The 11,393-nt window shown below is 47.2% G+C and overlaps 1 protein-coding gene across 1 annotated transcript in view; it reads left to right on the top strand.

Moving 5' to 3' along the window:
* Positions 1-11,393, top strand: part of LOC116360122 (von Willebrand factor A domain-containing protein 7-like) — a 48,666-nt gene that overhangs the window by 6,549 nt on the left and 30,724 nt on the right. The gene's annotated exons all lie outside the window — the stretch shown is intronic.

Genomic DNA, 11,393 nt, shown 5'->3' with positions numbered 1-11,393 from the left:
CAGCACCCCGACCTGCAGTGACTGTGTCAGTGGGGGGTTCTGTTCCAACTCCATCCTGCCTAACATTCTTAATGAGAAGAAACTCACCTCTGGGTACATGGGGATCTTCTCCGCAGCTAAGCCTAAAGGTATACACACACACACACACACACACACACACACACACACACACACACACACACACACACACACACACACACACACACACACACACACACACACACACACACACACACACACTACCTTCCCCAGATACCCACACACTCTCTGTATAACACCCATCATCACCTCTCCTCCCCCAGGTAAGTGTAGTCATGGCGGTGCAGCTGACCTAACCAGCTCTGAGGTTCCTCGCGGGGGCATCAGCAAGGATGAGCGTCGCTCTGACAACGTGGCCCTGCACACTGCTGCTGTCACCGTGGCAACGACCGCAACCCTCCGGCTGCTGGACGACATCCGGGGAGCCGCCGGTGACAACAACTACCTACGGTACGGAGAGGGGTAGAGGGGGGTGAAGGAGAGGAGAGGGGTAGAGGGGGGTGAAGGAGAGGAGAGGGGTAGAGGAGGGTGAAGGAGAGGAGAGGAGTAGAGGGGGGTGAAGGAGAGGAGAGGGTTAGAGGAGGGTGAAGTAGAGGAGAGGAGTGGAGGGGGTGAAGGAGAGGAGAGGGGTAGAGGGGGGTGAAAGGGAGGAGAGGGGGTGAAGGGGAAGAGAGGGGTAGAGGGGGGTGAAGGAGAGGAGAGGGGTAGAGGGGGGTGAAGGAGAGGAGAGGGGTAGAGGAGGGTGAAGGAGAGGAGAGGAGTAGAGGGGTGAAGGAGAGGAGAGGGGTAGAGGAGGGTGAAGTAGAGGAGAGGAGTGGAGGGGGTGAAGGAAGAGGGAGAGGGGTAGAGGGGGGTGAAAGGGGAGGAGAGGGGGTGAAGGGAAGAGAGGGGTAGAGGGGGGGTGAAGGAGAGGAGAGGGGTAGAGGGGGTGAAGGGGAGAGAGAGAGGTAGAGGGGGAGAAGGGAGGAGAGGGGTAGAGGGGGGAGAAGGGAGGAGAGAGCTAGAGGGGGAGAAGGGAGGAGAGGGGTAGAGGGGGGAGATGGGGAGGAAGGGTAGAGGGGGGTGAAGAGAGGAGAGGGGTTAGAGGGAGGTGAGGGAGGAGAGGGGGTGAAGGGAAGAGAGGGTAGAGGGGGGTGAAGGGAGAGAGGGTAGAGGGGGGTGAAGGGAGGAGAGGGGTGAAGGGAAAGAGAGGGTAGAGGGAGGTGAAGGGGAGGAGAGGGGTGAAGGGAAGAGAGGGTAGAGGGGGTGAAGGAGGAGAGGGGAAGAGGGAATTACCCATGTTGAAGTTACTCACAATCTCTCTCTTATCTCTATCTCTCTCTCCCCTCCCACAGCTTCATGGGCATAGCGCGATCGGCAGTGGTTGCTTTTGTGATCGACACCACCGGGGAGCATGAAGGATGACATCCTTGAAGCCAAGAGAGTCGTCAATGAGATCATCGACAGCAAGAAGGGAACGCAGGATGAGCCCTCCCAGTACATCCTGGTCCCATTCAATGACCCAAGTAAAACTGGCTTTACACTCCACCAAGCATTCTCCTTAGCAAAACATCACTGACAAACTCGGGCATTCACCGAAATGCCTGTGTGATGTGTGGTTAAGTCAGGAAGTGGTTAGTGATCAGTGTGTGTGTGTGTGTGTAGAGTTCGGACCCCTGATAAGAACGACAAACCCTGATGTTATGAAAACAGAGATCGCTAAACTCAAAGCTGATGGGGGCGGAGACCTCCCTGAGATGTGCTTATCAGGCCTACAGGTACAGTGAATGACATGGCTATATTCCAATCAGCTTTCAGATATAGTCCCATTCTTTGTTTATAGTGCACCTGACAACAAATAAAGACACTAAGCATTCTCTCTCTCTCTCTCTCTCTCTCTCTCTCTCTCTCTCTCTCTCTCTCTCTCTCTCTCTCTCTCTCTCCAGTTGGCACTGACCGGTGCTCCTGCGTCGTCCCACATCTATGTTTTCACAGATGACGTTGCCAAGGACATTGGGTTAAGGGACACCATCTTGGCCCTGATCAGGAGCACCAAGTCAACCGTGAGCACTTCCTCAAACACTTCCTGTTTTAGAAGAACCCATGTCCTGCAGTTCAGGATCTTATTCATTAGGGCACACAGTAGCAAAACGCAGCTAAATGTTTTGCAACGGCAAACAAAAACAAGCCATTCTTATTGGAGAGGTAGTCACTCCCTTTTTTCTTTCATTCTTCGTTTGGTGCCTAATGAATACGACCAGGCAAACTCTCTCAAACAGACCTATGTGTCTCTCCAGGTGTCTTTCTTCATGACTGGTGCTGGTGCTGGTGCTAGAAGGAGGAGAAGTGGAGTAGAGTCCAGGGCAGCTACATTCGAGACCTACAAGGACCTGGCGCTGGCGTCTGGTGGTCAGGCCATTGGAGTCACCAAGGAAAATCTGCCCCAGGCCACTGACGTCATCATCGACTCCTCCACCTCCGCTCTGGTGAGTCAACACTGGTGGCCATTTTGTTTTAGATGAGTAGTTGATTTGGAATAATTCAAAACTTGATCAATTAAAAAACACGTGCTTTATAAATAATGAATTTTAGAAATGCCTAGACATAATTGTTATATCTATGATAATTAAATCCTCCACGTTACAATAAAACAACAACATACCCTTTCTATCCTCCTCTCTCATTCTGTCCTCCTCCTCCTCCTCCTCCTCCTCAGGTGACAGTCCTACAGCGAGCGAGGAACCCAGGCAAAGCTGAGACATTCTCCTTCCTGCTGGACGAGTCTCTGAACAACATCACCATCTACATCACTGGAAAGTCCCTCACCTTCACCCTGAAGAACCCTGCAGGTGGGAACCTCCAACACCTACACACTGATCTAATATCAGTTTTCAGGTAAAGGTTCACCTAACTGAATAGGATGACATTTCCCCTAGACACTGATCTAATATCAGTTTTCAGGTAAAGATGCACCTAACTGAATAGGATGACATTTCCCCTAGACACTGATCTAATATCAGTTTTCAGGTAAAGGTTCACCTAACTGAATAGGATGACATTTCCCCTAGACACTGATCTAAGGTTAGTTTTCCCTCCTTAAGGGTTACATTTGACCTGTTTTGCGTGTTTGAGTATGTAGCGATCTTAATGTTTTTAAGGCACAAAGCACATTTCAACAAGGTATCATGAACCAGGTATATCCCATTGACAGTCTGTTTGACTGTCATCCTATTTGACTGTCGCCCTCCTTACCCCTACAGGTGTGACCCAGAAACAGAATGAGGTCAACGGGGAACTGGGGACTGTCCAGACGGTGGGAAACCTCTTCCGGGTCCGTCTGGCCTCCAACAAACAGACAGGATTATGGGAAATCAGCATGAACTCCAACCAGCCCTACACACTGAAGGTCACTGGTGAGTTACCATAGAGATACGTCTGTTCTATTAAATATGTGTGTTATGCTCACGCTCAACACTAGATTGTATCCTGGATACACACAGAGCCCAGACCTGGGTTTAAATAATCCATTCAAATGTGTCACATGCACCAAATAAACTCAAAAAAAGAAATGCCAATTTTTCAGGACCCTGTCTTTCAAAGATAATTCGTAAAAATCCAAATAACTTCACAGATCTTCACTGTAAAGGGTTTAAACACTGTTTCCCATGCTTGTTCAATGAACCATAAACAATTAATGAACATGCACCTGTGGAACGGTCGTTAAGACCACAGTTATGAAAATACAGGACACTACAGAGGCCTTTCAACTGACTCAGAAGAAAGATGCCCACGGTCCCTGCTCATCTGTGCGAACGTGCCTTAGGACTGCAGATGTGGCCAGGGCAATAAATTGCAATGCCCGTACTGTGAGACGCCTAAGACAGCGCGACAGGGAGACAGGGCGGACAGCTGATCGTCATTGCAGTGTCAGACCACGTGTAACAACATCTGCACAGGATCGGTACATCTGAACATCACACCTGCAGAAACAGGATGGCAACAACAACTGCCCGAGTTAAACCAGGAATGCACAATCCCTCCATCAGTGTTCAGACAAAAAGTGCTCTTCACTGATGAGTCACGGTTTTGTCTCACCAGGGATGATGGTCGGATTCACGTCTATCGTCAAAGGAATGACCATTACACCGAGGCCTGTACTCTGGAGCGGGATCGATTTGGAGTTGGTCTGGGGAGGTGTGTCACAGCATCATCGGACTGAGCTTGTTGTCATTGCAGGCAATCTCAACGCTGTGCGTTACAGGGAAGATATCCTCCTCCCTCGTGTGGTTCCCTTCCTGCAGGCTCATCCTGACATGACCCTCCAGCATGATAATTTCACCAGCCATACTAGTCGTTCTTTGCGTGATTTCCTGCAAGACAGGAATGTCAGTGTTCTGCCATGGCCAGCGAAGAGCCGGGTCTCAATTCCATTGAGAAGTCTGGAACCTGTTGGATCGGAGGGTGAGGCCTACGGCCATTCCCTCCAGAAATGTCCGGGAACTTACAGGTGCCTTGGTGGAGGAGTGGGGTAACATCTCACAGCAAGAACTGGCAAATCTGGTGCAGTCCATGAGGAGGAGATGCACTGCAGTACTTCATGCAGCTGGTGGCCACACCAAACTTTTGATTTTGACCCCCGCTTTCTTCAGGGACACATTGTTCAATTTCTGTTCATCACGTCTGTGGAACTTGTTCAGTTTATGTCTCAGTTGTTGAATCTTGATATCTTCATACAAATATTTACACATTAAGTTTGCTGAAAATAAACGCAGCTAACAGTGAGGATGTTTTTATTTTTGCTGAGTTTACAACAGGTGTAGGTAGACCTTACTGTAAAATGCTTTACTCATGAGCCCTTAACCAACCATTCAGTTTTAAAAAGTAAATTATAAAAAGCTAGAAAAAAACTGGTTCCGGGTCAATTTTCAGGGGTAAAGGTCAGTCGAGGTAATTGAGGTAATGTCAAGAGAAGTAATTTCTCAGTGTTCATAAACCCAATTTGAATTGATTACTCAGCCTGATACCCAGAATTTGTAGGAAACTGGTTGTAATGAATCAGACGGAGGCCCAGCTACAATAGTCAGGAATGTTTATTTATGAGAGCTCTGGTCATAATACCATGTATAAAGGTTTATATACCTCTCATTTCATCATAAATGTCCCTCCTCCTCCTCTCAGATACAATGGAAATATAGTTCACAAGCCTTCTCACATTGTCTGCCACCTGTGAAACAATCTACTACAAGCCCAAGACCATAGTCTGGCTTTTTTATGGCGGTTTTTGAGCAGTGGCTTCTTCCTTGCTGAGCGGCATTTCAGGTTATATCGATATAGACTCGTTTTACTGTGGATATAAGTACTTTTGTACCTGTTTCCTCCAGCATCTTCACAAGGTCCTTTACTGTTGTTCTGGGATTGATTTGCACTTTTCGCACCAAAGTACGTTTATCTCTAGATGACTAGAACGTGCCTCCCTCCTGAGCGGTATGACGGCTGCGTGGTCCCATGGTGTTTATACTTGCGTACTATTGTTTGTACGGATTAACTTGGTACCTTCAGGTGTTTGGAAATTGCTCCCAATAATGAACCAGACTTGTGGATGTCTAGAATTGTTTTCTGAGGTCTTGGCTGATTTCTTTAGATTTTCCCATAATGTCAAGGAAAGAGTCACTGAGTTTGAAGGTAGGCTTTGAAATACATCTACAGGTACACCTCCAAATGACTCAAATGATGTCAGTTAGCCTATCAGAAGCTTCTAAAGCCATGACATATTTTTCTGGAATTTTCCAAGCTGTTTAAAGGCACAGTCAACTTAGTGTATGTCAACTTCTGACCCACTGGAATTGTGATACAGTGAATTATAAGTGAAAAAATCTGTCTGTAAACAATTGTTGGAAAAATGACTTTGTGTCATGCACAAAGTAGATGTCCTAACCAACTTGCCAAAACTATAGATTGTTAACAAGAAATGTGTGGAGTGGTTGAAAAACAAGTTTTAGTGACTCCAACCTAAGTTACCTTTACCCTTTTAGCTAACTCATTACCTAACCCTAGAATACAGCCCTGACTGAGTGTGTGTGTGTGTGTGTGTGTGTGTGTGTGTGTGTGTGTGTGTGTGTGTGTGTGTGTGTGTGTGTGTGTGTGTGTGTGTGTGTGTGTGTGTGTGTGTGTGTGTGTGTGTGTGTGTGTGTGTGTGTGTGTCCAGGTCAGAGTACCATTGCCTTCATTTATGACTTTGTGGAGACCTTCGAGGGACCTCACCCAGGATACGCCCTCATCTCTGGCCGTCCAAAAGCAGGTAAAACACTAAAACATCATCTTAATCATCACCATTACCATATCAAGCAGGTAATCTGTCAATCACAATTTTACTAAGGCGACATCATGGCGACATCATCTACATGAATGCAGCTGCCACTTCATTAAAGCCGTTAGAGGCTTGATCTTTGCGATCATTATGATCATCGCGCACATCGTTTTTCTCACTGGCGAGAGGTTTTGCATCGCTGCATTCTCTATCAGAAAGTAGGCTGGCCCTCTTTGATGTTGTGTTGGTCAAAACAATGCATTCTGTTCATTTATAAAGCCTACTTCATCAAAGTCATAAAAAGCAGTTAATTGTAATTTGTAATAATTGATCTGAACCTAGAACAGTTACATAGCCACACCCTTCAAAATAATTTATCTCTTCTCTCTCTCCCTCTTTTTTTCTCCCTGCCCCTACACTCGTCCTCCTCTCTCTCTCTCTCTCTCCCTCTCCCTCTCTTTCCCTCTGTTCCTCCTCTCTTCTCTCCTTCTCCCAGGTATGCCTGCCATGCTGTTGGTATCCGTGTTGGGAAGAAAGGGCCCAGCCTCTGTCAAGGTGGCCAACGTTGCCTTGGTGACAGTGTCAGGGTCAGAGGTCGTAAGTGGGGCCCTGGAAGACATGGGCAACGGGGAGTTCCTAGTTACGGTAACCAAGGTCCCTGCGGGGGAGTTTGTGGTGCTGCTGAACGGGACAGATGTGGTCTCCTCCACCGTGTTCCAGAGACAGTCCACCACTCAGATGTCCATCTCCAAGGTTACCATCAAGGTAAGTGATGATGACACACTTCCTGTTTCCATTGAAAAATGGCTTTCATTTGTAAATGGTGAAGGAGTCTATATTGCATGTTGGGATAGTGTTCGACAAAAACCATGGTCATAGACATTTATAGACAATATCAGAAAGAGAAACGTGACTGACTATTACTCCCTAAACATGTAGTACTGTGGGCCTACTTACAAATTACAACATGGACTTTCTAAGCACAGAAATGTGTCTCTGTAAATGGGCCAACAAACAAAAAGTGGACCTCACAACAACTCCTCAACAATTCCTCTTTCGTGTTGTTCTTGTCTTCTCAGGCTGTGGTGGACAGAAGCATGGAGCCTGGTAAAACCTTCACCCTTCCCTTCACCGTCATGACCGACGCCACTGGAGGCAGCTACAAAATCAGTGCCAGAAACGACAGAGACTTCAAAATGAACGTCCCTGGCAGGTAGGGATCAGGTCTGGAATATTCTGAGACTGGTCCCAGATCTGTTTGTTCTGTTTGTCTTGCCAACTCCTATGGTCATTGTCACGTGGCACATTGACCATAGGCGTTGGCAATTTAAGCACAAACAGATCTGGGACCAGGTTATCTGGTTAAAATTAGCTTCTTCTCTGCTGGCAAAATGACTCAACATGACTAATTATTGTCCTCTCTTGGCATCACTTGTATTGACACTTAATGCTAACCCATTGCTGCTGCTAACTTATCAGCATCGCTGTGACCACCGGAGGAAACGCCACCGGTGAACTGACCATCACGGTGCCCGCCAACACCCCCTCAGGAACAGACGTCACCCTGACCATCGAGGCTGTGGCACCCGGGGCGTCCGACTCCAACTACGCCGTCCTGCGCCTCTCTGTCGTCACCAAGGTAACCTCAGATATATATACAGATAGATATAAATATATTATCCTGGACAAAAACAAACACAACATGCAACAATTAACAGCGTTACAGTTCATATCAGGAAATCAGTCAATTTAAATAAATTCATTCGGCCCTAATCTATGGATTTCACATGACTGGGAATACAGATATGCATCTGTTGGTCACAGATAACTTGGGGGTGTGGATCAGAAAACCGGTCAGTATCTGGTGTGACCATCCATTTGCCTCAGGCAGAGCGACACATTTTCTTCGCATAGAGTTGATCAGGCTGTTGATTGTGGCCTGTAGAATGTCGTCCCACTCATCTTCAATGGCTGTCAATTGGTGGGAACTGGAACCCACTATTGTACACGTCGATCCAGATCATCCCAAACATGCTCAATGGGTGACATGTCTGGTGAGTATGCAGGCAATGGAACTGCAACATTTTCAGCTTCCAGGAATTGTGTACAGATCTTTGTGACATGTGGCCGTGCATTATCATGCTGAAACATGAATGGCACGACAATGGGCCCCGGGATCTCATCACGGTATCTATGTGCATTCAAATTGCCATTGATAAAAATGCAATTGTGTTCGTTGTCCATAGCTTATGCCTGCCCATACCATAACCCCACCGCCACCATGGTGCACTCTGTTCACAACGTTGATATCAGACATTAGCTCGCACACACGACACTATACACATGGTCTGTGGTTGTACTGCCAAATTCTCTAAAACAACATTATGGTACGGCTTATGGTAGATAAATTAACATTCAATTCTCTGGCAACATCTCTGATGGATATTCCTGCAGTCAGCATGCAGGAATATGTGTTGTATGACAAAACTGCCCATTTTAAAGTAGCCTTTTATTGTCCCCAGCACATGGTGCACCTGTGTAATGATCAGGCTATTTAATCGGCTTCTTTATATGCCACACCTGTCAGGTGGATGGATTATCTTGGCAAAAGATAAATGCTCACTAACAGGGATGTAAACAAATTTGTTCACAACATTTGAGAGAAATACACCTTTTGTTTTTATATTTCTGTAATTTTTTATTTCAGTTCACAAAATATGGGACTAACACCTTACATGTTGAGTTAATATTTTTGTTGTACAGAACCCTGTGTGTACATTCTAATGTGACATCACAATGGGTGTAGAAATGTAAGATAGTAGAGGTATAGATAAAGATACACTAGAGAGCTGAGAGGCCTATATGGGCCGTCTCCACTCTATAGGCCGTCTCCTCTCTATGGGCCGTTTCCACTTTATGGGCCGTCTCCACTATATGGGCCGTTTCCACTATATGGGCCATCTCCACTCTATGGGCCGTCTCCACTCTATGGGTCGTCTCCACTATATGGGCCGTCTCCACTATATGGGCCATTTCCACTCTATGGGCCGTCTCCACTCTATGGGCCGTCTCCACTCTATGGGCCGTCTCCACTATATGGCCTGTCTCCACTTCCAAATAGTTTTCCTCATCTCTTCTCCCTCATCATCATGATCACGGTCTCTCCTCTTTCTCTCTCTTCTTTCTCTCTCCTCTCTCTCAATTCAATTCAATTCAATTCAAGGGGCTTTATTGGCATGGGAAACATATGTTAACATTTCCAAAGCAAGTGAAGTAATATAATATACAAAAGTGAAATAAACAATAAAAATGAACAGTAAACATTACACTCACAGAAGGTCCAAAAGAATAAAGACATTTCAAATGTCATATTATATACTGTATGTTAAAGAGAGTGGGGCTTACGCTGCATCCCTGTCTCACCCCACAGCCCTTTGGAAAGAAATGTGTATGTTTTTTGCCTATTTTAACCGCACACTTGGTGTTTGTGTACATGGATTTTATAATGGCATATCTTTTCCCCCCAACACCACTTTCCATCAATTTGTATAGCAGACCCTCATGCCAAATTGAGTCAAAGGCTTTTTTTTAAAATCAACAAAGCATGAGAAGACTTTGCCTTTGTTTTAGTTTGTTTGTTTGTCAATTAAGGTGTGTCGTGTGAATACGTGGTCTGTTGTACCGGGGTTGGGGTGCATGGGGTGGGCAGGAGGGGCATAGGTCTGATCTGAGGGGTCCTAAATGGGGTGTGGACATGGTTGACTTGTGGGGGTGTTGATTGGTTGGGGTGGGGGGTGTGTATGTGGCTGGTGGTGTTGTGGTCTGGATGTTGGTCCTCTCGGCATGTGTCCTCTATGTGTACTTCCGGGGGGGTCCAACAGGTCTGGGAGTGTGTCTCGCTGGTCTGGGTGGGGTGTCTATTGATCTGTTTCTCCTATGTGAAGTGTTGGGGCTGCGTTTGAGAGTGATGTCCTTTGGAGTCCGGGCAAGGGGGCACACTGCTGCCTTGTTTAGGTGGACCTGATCATAAAGGCTGTTTAAGTCCAGGGTGGAGTGGTGGACCAGGTAAACATTTGGTTTTGAGGCACAGTCATGGGAAATACTTGTGTTTACCCGCTGTATGGTAGCAGGGTGGAAGTATTTTTGTGGTAGCAGGGTGGAGATAACCACTTGTGCATTGGGGAAAGTAGAAGAAGATTTTTCAATCATTTTCTTCTATAAATGTCCCATTTGAGTCCATAAGGTATACAATCTGTGTCTTGTGTATGTCCTCAGTGGGTGTGGGGGGGTTGTCAGGAGGGCTATCAGGATGGCTGACAGGGGGGGTGCTCAGAGGGGTGAGATCCCCTTGGCTTGGGGTTCTTCATTTGTCTGTTCTGCTGTGATGTCGACGCTATGGTCAGGGTCTGGGGTGGACTGTTCTGCTGTGATGTCGACGCTATGGTCAGGGTCTGGGGTGGACTGTTCTGCTGTGATGTCGACGCTATGTTCAGGGTCTGGGGTGGACTGTTCTGCTGTGGTGTCGACGCTATGGTCAGGGTCTGGGGTGGACTGTTCTGCTGTGATGTCGGCGCTATGTTCAGGGTCTGGGGTGGACTGTTCTGCTGTGATGTCGACGCTATGTTCAGGGTCTGGGGTGGACTGTTCTGCTGTGATGTCGACGCTATGTTCAGGGTCTGAGGTGGACTGTTCTGCTGTGGTGTCTTGACTTTTGTCGGGAGCTGAGGTGGGCTGTTCTGCTGGCTTCTCTGCGGTGGTGGCCACCTCTCTTGTTCTCTGTCACCCGCCATCCCCCTCACCCCCTCCTCCAGCAGTCCGATCCTCTCCTCTAGTGCTCTGTTCTTCTCCTGCTCTTGCTTTTTATATTGTTGAAGTTGTCTCACCACAGTCCAGAGTGCAGATACGTATCTCTCCACCTCCATCTCTCCGGGTCTGGTTAAGGGGTGTTGTTGTGCTGGACTGTTGTCTGGGTCTGTGCTGACTGGAGTGTAAAACCTTGCTGTTCCAGCTCCACCTGTCTTACCTCCAGCTGGGTGAATGTATCCTTTGTGTCAGTGAGGGAGTAGTA

The sequence above is a fragment of the Oncorhynchus kisutch genome, unplaced genomic scaffold (genome assembly GCF_002021735.2).
Source record: "Oncorhynchus kisutch isolate 150728-3 unplaced genomic scaffold, Okis_V2 Okis07a-Okis12b_hom, whole genome shotgun sequence".
Classification (NCBI taxonomy): Eukaryota; Metazoa; Chordata; class Actinopteri; order Salmoniformes; family Salmonidae; genus Oncorhynchus; species Oncorhynchus kisutch.
This window is presented reverse-complemented; position numbering and strand designations above follow the sequence as displayed.